Here is a 16,853-nt window from a genome sequence, read left to right on the forward strand (position 1 = left end):
TCAAATTGGTCGGAACAACCACAACAACAGCTGTTAGCATAACATTAGTAATAGTAATGGTCAGAAGAGAAGGCATCCAGATGATAAGCAACCCAATGGTGATAAAAGAGCACAGACAAAAAATGGAGGCAATACGTCGGGTTATGTAGAATACCTGCAATGCTCTAAGGGCCAAAAGAAACATCTTGGGTAATGTCATGCAAACATCAAGGGATGCTTCAACTGTGGTTAGGAAAGTCATCAAAAGAAGGAATGTCCACAGCTCAAGCAGAAGGAGAAAAGGGATTAAACGATGGTTCCAGACCAAAGTCTTTGCCTTGACCCAGGGAGGAGCCAATGCTAGTAACAAGCAGTTACAGGTCAGATTCCTATCCTAGATAGTATATGTTCTAGTATTGTTTGATTCGGGAACAACATACTCGTATATCTCGTTAGGAATGATAGAGAAATTAGACAAACCTTGTAGAACTAGGTTTGTGACATAGTTGCCTTTGGGTAAAATAGTCCTATCATTACGGATAGTATGAGGCGTACCAATCAAAATTGAGGACGTAGAACTAGAAGGATACCTGATAGAGCTGGAAATCAAATACTTTGACATGATATTAGGCATGGACAGGCTAGCAAGGCATGGCGTAACCATCGATAGTAGACGTAAGCAAGTGATGTTCGAGACTCTTGACGGTCAGAAACGATGCTATATGGGAAAAGTTTTAGGACTACATATGCCGCTTATTTCATCTCTCAAATCTCAGAAGATGATAGAAAAAGGATGTCACGCATTCTTAGTAAAGGGAACACCATTAAAGGTCGGAGATGTACATATTGTAAGGGAATTTCCAGAGGTATTTCCTGACGACTTGCCAGGATTACCGCCGACACGGGAAATTGACCTCACAATCGAATTAGTACCGGGCACCGAGCCTACCTCCAAGGCACCATACCGAATGGCTCCTACCGAACTCAAGGAGTTAAAGATGTAGTTAGAAGAACTATTAGACTTGGGTTTCATTAGAATGAGCCATTCGCTATGGGGAGCACCGGTACTATTTGTGAAGAAGAAGGATGGAAGCATGCAGATGTGTATAGATTACCGCGAGCTTAATAAGGTGACAATTAAGAATAAGTGCCTGCTACCCAGGATTGATGACTTGTTTGATCAACTGTGAGGAGCGACCGTGTTTTCAAAGATTGATCTACGGTCCGAGTATCATCAACTCAAGGTACGGGATGAGGATATTCCCAAGACAGCTTTTAGAACTCGTTATGGGCATTACAAGTTCTTGGTTATGTCTTTTGGTCTTACCAACGCTCCAGCCGCATTTACGGACTTAATGAATAGGGTCTTCAAGGACTACTTAGATAAATTCATCGTAGTGTTCATCGACGACATCTTAGTATACTCCAAGGATGAAGAAGAACATGAGGAACATTTGAGATTGATTTTGTCACGATTAAAGGAGCATAAACTCTACACCAATTTTAAGAAATGCGAGTTTTGGCTTTCGCAAGTGGCATTCCTCGGGCACATTATATCAAAGGACGGAGTTGCAGTAGACCCATCAAAGGTAGAGGTCGTGAAGGATTGGCCAAGACCAAATAACGCATCCGAAGTAAGGAGTTTTCTGGTATTAGCAAGTTATTATAGGAGGTTCGTAGAAGGCTTTTCTAAGATAGCCACTCCGCTCACCAACCTGACCCGAACACAACAAAGATTCAATTGGAATGATAGATGCAAAGAAAGCTTCCAGTTTCTTAAGGATAAGCTTTGCTCAGCACCAGTACTCTGTGTACCGACATCCAACGATAAGTTTGTAGTCTACTATGATGCGACAAAGCAAGGGTTGGGTTGCATGCCACTACAACAATTTTGAGTAAATATTACGTTAAGATATAGCACCTTTTTTAAAGTGTTATTAATGATTTAGCTCTAAAATATTTGGGGAGAAATATTTAGCGCCAAGTGAATTAATGGCGCCTTTACTTTTCATTTTTTTTATTATTTTACACAACACTCTCATTCTGAATATGGGTTCTCTCTAAACGCCTAAATCCCTTCATTCTCACCATTCATTTCATCGATTCTCTCTAGCCTCCACGAGAGAGTGCTCAAACCACACGGCGTCGTTCTCCTCCACCGGCGGTCAGATTGGTCTACTCCAACATCACGAAGTCGCTCTCCACCCCATCGGCTCGACTTAGCAAACATCAAAGGTACTCTTTCTTGTCCTGACCTCACTCTGGTAATGGTTCCTACTCTTCAGTAAATGAGAGAGAGCCCTAAGCCGCTGCCCTATCCTCCTCGCACTCCTATCCGTTATTCTTCTTTTTCTTGGAAGAATAAGTGACGGCGCCTGGCGGAGGCAGAGGCAAAGGCGAGGTCACGGGTTCGACGATGCGTGGGTCTTCTTCTCCTCAGCACACGACGGAGGCGAGATCTGGTATGTTTCCTCTCGACTTATTTTTGTTGTTGATGGTTGGTTCATGGTAGTCGAAGCCTTAGAATGGGGTATTTTAATTACTGTGTGTTTAATAATCTTATAGGTTTTCTTCATAGTATATGTTTTTTCTTTCATTTTAGTTATTATATGTGGATTTTTGAATATGAGTATGAGTTTAATGAAGTTTGAATCTGGGTGTTGTTCTTCTTTCCTAGTCACTCATTCCATTGTCATCTTTCTGGCCTCCCTCCCCCGTTCCAAAACCTCACCATTCATCTCTCAATATTGCTCCATCAATTTTGATTTCTGCAATTTTTTGTCTCATGTGTATATATAACTATAATATTGTGATTATTTGTGGGAATTTTGGTTTAAATTAGGGATTGAATATACTGTACTATGTTTGAAGCAAGAAAGAAAGTTTGTGATGATTTTTTGTTCTTAATCTGATTGTGGTAATAATTTTTGTTTTCAAGTTCTCTCCCTCTTAATGTAATCTGTCATGATTTTTAGGCTACACTTTCCTAATTGCAAATGCTGCAAGGGTGAGAGCCTTCTTTGGATGCCCAGTTGATGAACGCAAGGACTTTCTGCTGCAGATGATGTATAGTCCTCAGGACTGTTGAGGTACTTTGTAAAATTGCAGATAAGTGAGTCTAGGCTTCAAAAGTGATGTTAATTTAACATACCATAGTTGCAGCAAGAATAAAAAATAATAATAATTCAGTGTAACAAACATTTATAGTTTTTTCAGATGACTGTGTTCGGTTGTTTTGATTATCAAGTTAATAGATAGAATCATTTTCTAGTTGATGGCTGATGATACTTTAAACTCTTGTTCATTCTGAAACATGAATCTGGGCTGTTTTTTTTAATATTAATATAGATAAATGTGCCTTGACAAGGCTTTCTTTTAGAACATAAATACGCATGACTTGAGTCATATGGTAGATAATAGATATGCATATACATATTCACAAACAGTCCACAGCACAAACAAGCAAATTATATATGAGCCAGAGCCTCTGAATCTGGATTGGTTCCATTCTCCTGAAGCTTCTGAATCTGGTAACTGACAGATTGTTCCTTCCACATGTCTTTGTCCAGATAAGTCTCGTAAAAGGTAACTTCACCATTTGTTTTTGCAGTCAAAGCAGCACTGCTCCTAGTTCCATAACGACCCTGCAGATAAGACAAAATCCCATGTTATGAACACTGACTTTTTTTATGGAACACTAACTTTAATGCATGTAAATGCAACTTTTAAACATAGACTGAATGAGTGAGTCAATACTCACCAGTGGGGTGTCAACTTCAACTTTTAAACATATATGTTTACTCTATCTTTATTTGCCAAAAGTGATGCAGTGAGGTTTAAAGTTGTTTATTGTAATCTCATCTTGAAAATTAAATTGGCAGGTAGTTTATTAAGTGTTTGTATTGTTTGTTTCCATTTCATAAGATTCCATCCATAAATGTATATAAGTTATATTTTTGAGTATTGGACAGTCCATAATTTTTTCTATAACTTGCTTTGTTTCTGGGTGTTTCATTCATTTGCCTTGAAACTGTTTTATTAATTTACTACAAGAAATTTTTTGGGTGATATTTCTACTAAAGACCATAAGAATGCCCAATCGTAGTGTGAACAGAATTGAAATGTCCTTGAAGTAACCATAAGTATGGCATGATTTAGATTTTCAATTCTTTTTATCTTAATAGCTCAACCCTTTTGACACTTGCCTGCCTCCTTTATTGAGCGAATTTTCAATTACTTCAAGTGACTATTATGGTTCTAGACCAAGAACTTGATTTCTCTAATGTGTTTTCTATTTGAATCTTGTAGTTGATCCCTATGGCTTCAATCTTATAGCCTTGTCTCTTCATTGAAGTTATTTCTGTCTTTGCTTACTTTCAAAGAAGTAGAAATAAAGACACCAACTGTGCCAGTTTCTTCTTTCCTTTTCTTTCTTTTAATTTATTATTATTATTATTTTATTTATTAAAATAATTTTTATATGGATTTTCCATTATTTATGTGGATTAATGATATAGTTGGTGACCTCCTTAGGTTTTAGCCAACCTGTGAAATCTTGAGTGATACCAAGTAATTAACTGGAATTTGATTGACTCTTGAAGTAATATACGTGAAACCTTGAGTCAACATGTTCAATGAAACTTATATTGTCAAAGAGCATTTGTGATATTGACCCTTCTTTTTAAGACATAAAAATTGATTCTTTCTATTTGTGCAACAAAGTTTTGATGCCTGATTAAAACTTACTGTACTGATCTTTGAAATAAGAACAGTATAAACTCTTTACTGTACTAATCTTTGATTTAGGATTAAAATATTTTTTTTGATTTGATTTCCATCTTTTCTTGATGCTTTTCTGAACATCAAAAGCTTCTTTTAATTTTGGTTTATGGGTGGATTTTTTATTTTTATTTTGTTTTGGTATTCAGAGAGATGAATGTGATCTTCACAAGGTTTGCGAAATTAAAGCCTTGAAGAAGTCAGGGGTGGAAAAAGCTTGGAAGATTCTTGAAAATGTGGCCAAACAGATCCAACCCATTATGTGTAACCACAAATGGCGTGTCAAGCTTCTTTTTGAGGTCTGGTATATTGTTGTCTTTTTCTCTAGTAAGTTTTTTTGGAGCTTATTTTGGTAAAAAGTTGCATTTTTGTTATACCAATTTGCTTTTACTGTGTTTTATATACAAGTATGAACAACAGCCCAAAAAATCTGTCTCTTCTGGGTCTGAATGTAGGAGGTGTTCTCTGCATTTTCTTTTCTACTTGGCTATTATTAGTATTCATTGAAAGGCTTAGATGGGGATAAAATTGGTCTCAAGAGTCAAGACAGTCCATGGTGGTAAAGCAACTGTATATGAACCTATCATTTTTAATATCTATGTTAGTTCTCTGTTTCTCCCTTTTATGGAATTATTGTTTGTTTGGGATTGATCAAGCAAAGATTACAACTTGATGATGTAAAATATATTTTGTATTGGGTTTATGAAAGCTGATAGTTTCATAGCTTTTGATAATGTAGCTTTGGTTAGTTTCATAGCCTTTTATTTTGTATTTGATTACCCTCTGATAAAAGATAAGTTTATTTATTTAAATTACAGTTTTGGTTTCGTTTGGTGCTTGTAGTTAATTCTTAAAATAAATTAGCTATTAATGGTTCTGTTTTGAGTCTGAATTATGTGAGAGATAATAGTATTGATGTTGTTTTCTCTGTTCTTTTGACATTTTTTTATTATCAATTTTATTATGTAAATTGGTGAACAAATATAATTGATTCTCTTGAACAATCAAAAATGTATTTATAATCTATTTGTGTGTATTTATGTTATTAGTTATGTTCTGTTAGGGTTCATCTATGTTTTGCTATATTTTTATGTCAAATTTTTCTCTGTTTTTGACAGAATTTTACAAGATGGTCAGTGAGGCAGATGAAACTGATCTAAATATACACGTATTGGCTGTCATGCTACCACATTATGATGGCTTGAGCTTGTAAAGAATGCTGCTTAACAGTTCATCAGGTTATACTTTTGTTATTATTAGAGATTGTAAAGAAATAAGAGTTTGTTTATAGCATTGGATTTGACATGTATCTTAGGAATTTAGTTGTTTTAGTTAGTAAACCTCGCACGTATTCTTTCAGTGTGTAAATATATGTAGGGAGGGATTCATTTGGTGCGGTTTGCATACATATTCAATTATATTGAATTTGATCAGCCAGATCTTACATTAACCTTACTGAAAGTTTTATAATTGGTGGCCTTGAGTAGTGTTGGTTTCTTTAACTTTTATTGTGCTTGAATGCATTTTTAATTGAAATCAGAAGTAATTAACTAGCCATTGATTCTCATGGTCTTCTAAAGTAGCATCTTTCTGGTTATAATGTAATGTTATGATCTGAGTCTTTTCTAGTTTCATGGAGAATACTATCATTTATTATTCATTTATAGAATGCTTTTGACAATAAATTTATTGATGTGGAAGAAATTGCTTGCTTTTGGGTGCATAATATAAATTACAAATGACTTAGACACTTAGCTATGCTTATTTCTTTCTGTTTTGCAGGTGCACCAGTGTCTGTGAGGTTTGATGGTGGCAGGGCTTGGAAAGGCGAGGTGTAGGCTCGATGGTACGTATTTCTTCTAAATCTCTCTCTCTCTCTCTTGTCTTCTGATTTTGTTTTCCCTCATAGGAGCGACAGACTTTTTGTGTCTTCTGTTAAGTGCATAATAGCAAGCATATGAACCAAGAACTACTATCACAATACATGATATAACAACAGCTACCAATGCAAATTTCCATCTTTTTCACTAATCATTTTGTTTTACTTAGTGAAGATAAAAAATATTATGAAATGCTTGGTCCTGGTCCTTGGAGCTTGTTTTTTCACCCTGTGCTTTAACTTTGCAGCCTTTGCAGCTTTTGAGGGTTGTGTTCTGTCATGTTAATATGTATTACACATTCTTACAAAAAAGAAAAAACAAAAGGAAAAATTCTCAAACTTTTTATTCCATTAGACCATTCTTTTTTATTTCTTTATTTATTAGCCCAGTTTTCCAAGGTTCCTTCTTTCCTAGTTGGTCCTGGTCTGGTGGTACAAAAAGTGTCTGATTATACAACTTGTTGTAAAGTGTCTGATTAATTGGGTGTTAAAAGACAGGTTAATTAAGATATGTGTCATGATGTATCATTGGTTATTGGTTTAACATTTTTTTTTGAATTTATTTTAGGTGGGAATGTTTCTCTGCTTTGTCCCAAGATCTTCTATTCATGTTTAGTTTTGGTATTTGGGAATTTCAGCTATGCTAATGAAATATAAACACGGATAGAGATATGGAGTTTTGCTTTGCATAAGTCATTCATTAGTCCTGTAAATCAAAATGCATTCCATGCCAATCAGATTCGTTTTGTTTATGAATGTCCTAAAATTGTGCCTAAAATATAGCTGCTTATTTGAATATTTGTGGAAAGGGATAATGTTGTTTATTTGATACAATGAAAGACCACATTCTGAATCTCTTTGTAAGATCTTAACAAGTTTTTCTTAAGCTATTTTTGCAGTTAATGTTATTGATTGAGGTTCACTAATTGATTATCATATCTAGTATCAAGAAAGACTACATGCTAACATTTTCTTGTGCTATAGTGACAACTTCTTTTATTCATACATTTTTCTTTTTTGGGAGTTTCCAACTTTCATGTTTCAGCTATATTAGGATTGATATTTAGTTAAATATAATACTAATATGTTTCAGTCACTACACATTGTATGTATGTATGTACGTGTGTATATGGTTTTTCTCTGTTTTCTTTTGATTAATTTTTAGTCATTTTATTCAGCTCTCATTTTGCTCATTTTTTGTGGAAAAGTTTGTAATTATTATGCAACTTATATGAGCATAGAAGAGGTCTCGTTGACTCACTGGATTAGAGAGTGATAGATGCCAAGCTTTTGAACTATTACCATACTGTTTATTTGACTAAATTTTGCAGTGTTTTAAAAAATTTCAGAGCAACATCATGAGGAGGTTTGCCTTGGAAACCTGAGGAGATTTCAATTTAGAGAGCTTCAGATGGCAACAAACAACTTCAGCAGCAAGTACTTGGTTGGATGATGAATTGAAGGATGGAGCAAGTTTCATGCATGGTTTATTTTTGTGTATTTTGTAATGTTTCTGTTTTTCATTTTTAAAGTAAAAAATGTTCAAGATTATATTACTTTATTATGTTATGCTTTCAAATTTAAGTTAGAACTAAGATCTCATGAATTAGACATATTCATGGTTTGAATTAGTTATTGATTAATGTAATACTTGTGGTTTATCAATTTATTGAGAATTACATTTTATGATTAATTTTGATTTTTTTTTTATCAAAATACAATAATGAAAATATTTTAATTAAAAAAAACCTTATAAGTATACTTATCAAAATAAAATTTAAAATATATTATCCACACTAAAGTAACAAAATTTTATTACTAGACTTTTAATATGTTATGATTTAGAAACATATTATAATAAGCGTAAAAAATCATTATGGTTTATATAATATAACAAATTAAAAATGTTATCAAAATAATCAAATGTAACAGTTGAAAAGTGTTATGAAAAAAATACGATTAAATTTCAAATTTATAACCAAAAACTCTATCTAAATGTTATTATTTCAATATTATAGCACCTAAAAATGTGTTATTGAATAGTTTAAGATAACATCGAACATAACATTCAAAAACTGTTATAGAAAAGACTAGACTTTTAATAACAGGGGCTATGTTAGCATTTTCAGAAGTGCTATCAATAGTCCCGGATAGCAGTTTTTAAGTGTTATGAATACTGTTTTTTCTTGTAGTGTGCTGATGCAAAATGACAAGGTGATAGCCTACGCCTCAAGACAGCTGAAGGAGTACAAACAACGATATCCAACGCACGATATGGAGTTGGCAACGGTGGTCTTTGCGTTGAAAATCTGGCGCCATTATCTTTATGGAGAACGGTGCGAGATTTATACAGACCACAAAAGTTTAAAGTACTTATTTACTCAGAAGGAGCTCAACATGAGGCAGCGCAGGTGGTTAGAGCTAGTGAAGGATTACGACTGCGAAATCTTATACCACCCGGGAAAGGCAAACGTAGTTGCCGATGCGCTAAGTAGGAAGAGTTATGGAAGTTTAGCAGCACTAGCCGGAATGGGAAAGTCGCTACAGCAAGAGCTGATCAGTGCCGGAATAGAAATAGTTGTCGATAAGCTGGCTAATTTGTCTATCCAGTCAAATCTGCTGGAAGATATACGGATTGGGAAAGAGCATGACGACACACTAGCGGTACATATGGATGCAGTCAAAGAAGGAAAGGCAGTAGATTTCTCAATATCAAGTCAAGGATTATTGAGATATAAGGATCGGGTATGCGTACCAGATAATCAAGAGATTAAGATGGCAATTCTAGAAGAAGCACACAGTACCCCGTACTCAGTTCACCCTGGGTCGACCAAGATGACTCACGACCTTAAAGTGTTATATTGGTGGCTAGGAATGAAGAAAGATATAGCGGACCATGTGTCTAAATGCTTGGTATGCCAGCAAGTGAAAGCAAAACATCAATGGCCTGCAGGCTTATTACAACCACTTAGCATTACAAAATAGAAATTGGATGATATAGCTATAGATTTTGTGACGGGTTTGCCACGAACAAGTAAGCAACATGATTCGGCTTGGATAGTAATAGATAGATTAACCAAGTCAGTTCATTTCCTGTCTGTTAAGACTTCATACACAGCAAATCAATACGCAAACGTTTAAGTCCAAGAAATAGTACGACTGCAAAGAATCTCTAAGACAATAGTATTCGATAAAGGATCGATGTTTACATCGAGATCTTGGAGTAAGTATTTGCCTTAGATAGAATTCTCCTACAACAATAGCTACCAGTCAATAATTACGATGGCACCCTACAAGCTACTTTATGGAAGAAAGGTCGATCGTCGTTGCATTAGGATGAGGTAGGAGAAAGGCAAATACTTGGACCTGAAGTTGTTAGAGGAGCTCAGGATGTAGTAGTGCTGATTAGAAAGTGTATGCTCGCTGTTCAAAGCCGTTAGAAAAGTTATGCGGATGTCAAGTGGCGTGATGTGGAATTCAAAGTCGGAGATCAAGTTTTCTTAAGAATATCTCCTATGAAAGGTGTGAAACGGTTTGGGAAGAAAGGCAAGCTTAGTCCCAGGTTTATAGGTCCTTTTGAGATATTAGAAAAAGTGGGAGTAGTTGCATATAGATTAGCCCTACCGCCAGCTTTAGCAGAAAGTCATAATGTATTTCACATCTCAATGCTGCATAGATATGTGTCAGACTCATCTCACGTCCTTAAGTACGATACGATAGCACTTCAGAAAGACTTGAGTTACGAGGAACGACCGGTTAGCATCCTAGATAGAGGGATGAAGCAGTTACGGTCCAAGAGTATTCCAATAGTCAAAGTCCTATGGAGTAATAGTTCTGAACGAGAGGCAACGTGGGAGTTGGAGGAGGACATGCAAGGCCGGTATCCAGATTTATTTGGTAAGTAAATTTCGAGGACGAAATTCTTTTTAGTAGGGGAGAATTGTAGAGTCCAAGAACTTTACTTAGCTAGTTAGATAGTAGTAGTAATAGTAATAGCTAGTAATAGTTGTTGTATATTTATGACTGTGGATTTTGGTTCAAGCCGGGACTTAGTTGGAAACTCCTAGCAATAGTTATGGATTTTATAAGTTTGACCTATAGTTTAAGAATATTAATTATAACATAAGGTTTTATTAATATTGCTGGTTATTAATATGATAATTATTATAACCTAAGGTTTAGATAGAGCCAATAAGAATATGACACTTGTCATGAGCATAGTTATTCCTAAGATTTAGATAGAGCCAATAGGATTATGACACTTGTCATATGCATAGTTATTAAGGAATTATTATTTTAATGATAAAATAAGAGAAATATTAGACTTAGTCTTCACCAGAATCTGTTAGGAGAATGACATTTGTCACAATTTTATTTATTGTGGATTAGGTTGTTATTTAGATAATTTAATAGATTTTTCGTAACTTTAGAGTACTGTAACTTTCGACCTATTTTTTACCCAGTTATGTTATGAATTTCGAACAATAGTATTTCTAGAAAGTTGTAGATAATTGAATTAGTTTTCTAATAGTATAAAGACAGTCTAAATCGGAGTCCTACAGCTCCAGATATGTTGATTTTAATGCAGGTGAGTTTAGAGTTACGAGATTTAGGGAGTTAGAAGTTAGGATTCTATTTGTTTTTATTATTTTTGTTTTAAAAATCAAGCTTTTACTCCTTAAACCTCTCTCTGAACAATTTGACCAAGTCCTAAGCCTTTGGCTGAAGAATATTCAAATATTTTCAATTAAATTCATTATTTTTATTCAAAGCCAAAAAGAAGATTTTTATTCCTAGAACTCTATAAATAGGACCTAGCACCAAGTCTTTTCATTCATTCTTCAAGCATTGATCAGAGCCTTCCAGGTGCTAGTGAGACTATAGAGTGATAAACACTTGGGTTGGGGTTATTAGCTTAATCATTATAATCCTAATAAACACTTGGGAAGTAAGGTTATAGTGTATTTCGGTTTCAAGGTATAGTTCGGTCATAGAAGCATTCAAGGTATTCCTAATTCTAGTTCCTTTCTGTATTGATTCTTATAGTTCTTCTCTACTCAAATCCTAACTCAGTCTTTTCTATTCTTGGTTAGGCATCTAAGTTCTTGAACTTGAGGTTCTTGTTGGTAAGTATCTTTTCGATGGTGTAGTTCATTCTTTTCATCTCTTTTCCTTAGTATACTCACCTCTCTATTATGGTTTTTAGGAGTGTTCCAAAGTCCTGATCTTGTTCTCACATCCCGGTTTTCGGTAAGGAAAATAGGGTAGATTTGTATGCTTTTATGTTGTTGATATATGTTTATGTTGTAAGTATGATATTGTTGACGCGGTTCTTCGCCAACAGGTAATTAAGAAAAGAAGAGAAAGGGATTAGTGCTTAGGTTGAACCGAAATAGATGAATGATCTTAGAAATGAAATAGTGACTCAAAATACGTTTTTTAAGTGGTTCAAAGGCTAAAATCCTTCTACTCTACTAGTCAGTATTATTGTTGTATACTAGGTATTTGATTACAGGGTCTTTCTTACAATATAGAATCCAACCTCTTATAACTCCCAGGGTCCCCATATTTATAGGAGAAGGCACCTGGGAGTTGGTAAGAAGGTCATCCCGTGACCTTCTTACCTATCATGTCAACTCTGTGACATTCATGATTAATTCCTAAACCTGACACATAAGTGTGGTCAAATCAATAGGTAAGGGGATAATGGGTCGCACAGCCCAAACCAGTCATGGATGTCTGAATACGAACGTTCCTGCTGCGTGTCCGAGAAGTCAGGGGTATATCAGACACGTGATGTCTGATATATGCACGTTTATCTTGCGTGATTGACTTTATAAAAGGTCACAGCCTCCAACTCCAGCTCGTACAACGAGCTAGATGCTTCCCTCGACCTGTGGTCCTCAGAGCCCAGGCTCAGTCCTTAAGCAATCTTGGCGAACCCTTAGGTTATCTCGAGCTAAGGAGGTAGGACCTTATGACGGCAGCTCCGGTCTTGGGGATGTCCACGTGGTAGTCATGATTAGGCCGTATCTCAGCTCGCTAATCAGCTCGTGGGAAAATCAGGGCGTACACATATGTTTTTAGTTGTTGGATTGTTTAGATAACAATCACATAATTTGTTTAGATAAAAAATAAATAACTTGTTTAGATAACAAGTCTCAGTAGTAGATTCCTTGGGCATATGATTGTTTAGATAATGAGCCTCATGAATTTATGTGACATGTTTAGATAACTAGCTCCGTAAATTTATGGGCATATGATTGCTAAGCTAGCCAAGTCCCAAGAAGTATGATGGCCATTGTTATAGATGTTGTATTAATGTAGTCATATGATTATAGTTTACAGTTTATAGTTTATGTGTATGTATATGTTTCATGCTTGTAGTAGATTTTCCTTGCTGGGCATTAGGCTCACTCCTTTACGTTTTATATGTGCTGGAAAATAGTTTTGGCGGCGGGAAGGTTCTTGGCAGCTTGGGGATGTGTATTGAGACGGGATGGAATCGGTGGACTGTGCGTACGATTTGAGGATGAAGTTTATTTTTAGTCTTTTAGTTATGATTTCTATGTATTATTTTTCTGCACTTAATTTTGTAACCAATTTATTTAAGTTATGTTTTGTTTTATTTTATTTTCAAAACAATGGGATCCTATATCCTAAATGAATTTTTATGTATTTAACCTTTATTTTACAGTTTTTAAATAAAGTTATGGTTATTTCATATGTACGTTTTCTTAAGATTAGTATAGTAGTTATTAATGGTCCAAAGTCTAGAATAGTTGGGTCGTTACAGTTGGTATCAGAGCAATGGTTCATTCGCATGAAGGTCTCCTCGATACACACGCTCAAGCTCCGAATCTAGCCGCCAATGTAAGTGTTTATGTTATAGTTATCATGTTTATGTTTATTTTAATAGCCTAATTTTTTTTACGTTAGTTTATTGTTATTTATTTGTTTATTGTTTTATTTTGCATTTATGATTGTACATAGTGAAAACTTTTTTTTCCAAATAAATATCATTGTTATTTTTTAATGATATGTATGAGTTTGATTTTTCTTTACAATCATAATAAATAATAAATAAAATAAATAATGACTAAGTTCAGTTAGGGTGGATACAAATCAATGAACCAAGTTTCCATATTGAGAGTTAGGGGGCCATAGTAGTGGGAACGATTTTACTGATCCCAGCACCAACTTGAAAGGCCTCGGGAAGCTCAATCTTCAAAACTTTTGTTGACGCGGTATTTTGCCAATAGTGGATTAAAAAATCCAATAATAGAGATATTAGGCTTTGCTAAATCGTAATTGAACAAATGAAAAATATCACAAATACTCACACTTTTACGTGGTTCAGTGGTTAAAATCCACCTAATCCACGAGACAATCTTATTGATCTATTTAGGACTCTAAAAGAAATTGTTGATGAAAATTTCAGCAGAGTTTCATAATATAGAGAGTCGGTTCATTTTTCTGTCCATTCCCCTGGTATTTATAGAGGATTCTCTTGGGTAGCTTTGGGTAACCGCTTACATAAATATGGTAAATAATAAATTTGGATTAAGTTCCCATTTAAATAAGGATATGATTGCCTATAGAATTTACATCTGTTATCTTGGGTAATAAATGTGTAATAAAATCTAGGCCTATATAAGGTGTATAAAGAATCTCCGAGTTTTTTGGGATCCTTCACTGTGCGTCATGACCAGGCTTTCGCGAGCTGAACACTTCCTTCAAGCTGGGTGTCGAAGAACTAACCTAACCTGACACAGGCCAAGTTCAGAGTTTCTAGAAGGCGATATGGCCATCATGCATCTCAAACTAAATTGTCGGCGCAAGAGGCGATCTAGAGATTATCTGGTTGTCATAAGTTGTCAAGTTTGCTTCGAGTTGCTCACTCAAGAGTTAGCTAGATGTTCTATCGTATGCTTTCTTCATGCACTTGTCTACCAGCTATACCCCGTGCTGAGTAATTCAGTTCGTATTTATTTTGTAGTACAACAACTTTCAATATGTTAACAATTATTTGAAGCTCCTGAATTTGAGGAAGAATAGATTTATCACCAAAAAAATTGAAATCAATGTATTGAGAAATCAAAAACTTTTTGATACCTTCCTCTTCCGCTTTGAATTTTGTCTCAAGTGCATCCCGAATCTCATTTTCCGACTTGGTCTCTGTATAGATGTCATAGAGCCTATCGGATAGGGCGTTGAGAATATGCCTATACAAAAAAGATTATTCTTCTCTCTCTTACTTCTTTTTTCCACAACCTCGGGAGTGTCTTTGTCGAATGGAGCCAGGAGAGGTTTGAGGGTGGACTCTAGGATGTAAGCGATCTTGAGAGTGGTCAAGAGGAATCTCACCTTGTCTTTCCACCTAGTGAAATTGGATCCATCAAACCTATCCAACCTCACTAGATCTTGGTTCATGATCTTGATGATCTCACCTTCCATTGAAACAAACAAGGGATTAAGTTTTTGAATGTTAGAGATACACATATATATATATATATATATTTCCTCAATGGAAAATAGTAAGACCTTACAACTCTAAGAAAAATAATACAAAGACAAAGTGATTGATTAAATAAATTACAACTCTATTGCAAAAAATACATGTAAATATAGAAAGATGTAGATGAATAGAAAATACAACTCTATAACAAAAGGAAACAAATAAATATAAATGTAGAAATAAGAAGATGAGACAAAAGAAGTAAAAGAATAAGATAAAAGCAAGAATAATAATAGAAACAACTATATCACTCATACCACCAAAGTGAAGAGCATTGGGGATCACCAACTTGAACAAGGCTTACAATCTTTGTCCAAAAGTTTATTTTTCTCTATCTCAAGTATTAAGGGAACTCTCACAATTGGAAATAAATCTCTGGAATAAACAAGCATCCAAGTGAATTTTTAGCCAAGTGCTCTAGTGGATAGAAATTGGTGTGTCTTACAATTAAGTAATAGGCTCCTATTATAGAGTTTTGAGACACATTTTGAATTTTAAATTCCACCTACCCTCGTTGTTGTTACCGATGTTTAATTGAATGTTTGTAGAATTAAAAAAGAGTTTTAGGAGTTACATGAATTGTTAGAACCGTTCAAAGTGGAAAATGATATTGGGATTGACTGCCTGCTCCTCTGGCCGCAGCAAGAGCTATTCCTAGTCGCGGTCGTGAGTCTTTATTCCCCAGACCGCAACCACGAATGCTGGTGGTCACGGCCACAACCCGATTTCAGCTCATTATTTTTGTGCAATTTTCCAAACAAATCTATACTCTTCTCACATGACTTTGTAACCTCCAAACACATTATGAGATTTAAAATCATGTCTCCAACAACCATATCTCTTATGGCTTTGAGAAATTCAAATCAAAATATATAACATTAAATATACACATTATTGAGTAATATTTTAAGTTACAAACTTGTAATGAATTTGTAATTCCAAATATGTTACATATTTAAATATTCACATATATATATATATAAATTTTGTAAGTCTATTTTATATGTTACAATATATAACACTCATTATCACATTATTTAATCTAAATATAATATTATAAAATAATATATCTGTTGGAACTATTGGACCATAATCGATGTGAATAGTAAATAATGGCAAAATAATATTTATTTGTTTGAACTCGACCACGTCCAATGTTTTCAGCATGGTTGAGTTTGATATTGATGAGATTTTTTTTTAGGATTGATTGAAAATTTTCGATTAGGATATATGATATGATGTGACAACTTAGATTTATGTGTTCAAAATAATTGATGAATTTTTTTGTAATCAAAGGTATATTTAATTGTCCTTATTGGGTCTAAATTTCTTCAAATTATTTAATTTTGTACTTCCCTTTTCTTTCTTTATAGGAGTTGTTGTTTTCTTTTAGAATAAATAATATTTTTTATTGTGAATTCTTAACACTATTAGATTATGCTTTCTAAAATATACAGTTTATTAAAAAAATTTCCTAAATTATTAAAACTATCATATCGTACTCCATGATACGATTTGTATAAAATAATTAGTATTTTTACCCCCCTGAACTTTGACAACTATAAAATTGTGCCCTCTTTAATTATAAAAATTTTAAATATATTTTTCTAATTAATTCTTAAAAAATAAAAAAAAAATCAATATAAGAGAAATTATTTAAAATACATTTAATTTTTAAAATATTTTAAAAAAAAAAAC

At 34.2% G+C, this 16,853-nt stretch overlaps 1 long non-coding RNA gene across 1 annotated transcript; it reads left to right on the forward strand.

Annotated features, from left to right (window-relative positions):
• The first annotated feature begins 2,354 nt into the window (after positions 1–2,354).
• LOC133816672 (uncharacterized) lies at positions 2,355–3,249 on the forward strand. Its single transcript, XR_009885407.1, has 2 exons — positions 2,355–2,441; positions 2,955–3,249. It is a non-coding gene; the product is annotated as an uncharacterized LOC133816672 (long non-coding RNA).
• Positions 3,250–16,853: the final 13,604 nt, after the last annotated feature.

This window comes from Humulus lupulus, chromosome 2, assembly GCF_963169125.1.
Source record: "Humulus lupulus chromosome 2, drHumLupu1.1, whole genome shotgun sequence".
In the NCBI taxonomy this organism is placed as follows: Eukaryota; Viridiplantae; Streptophyta; class Magnoliopsida; order Rosales; family Cannabaceae; genus Humulus; species Humulus lupulus.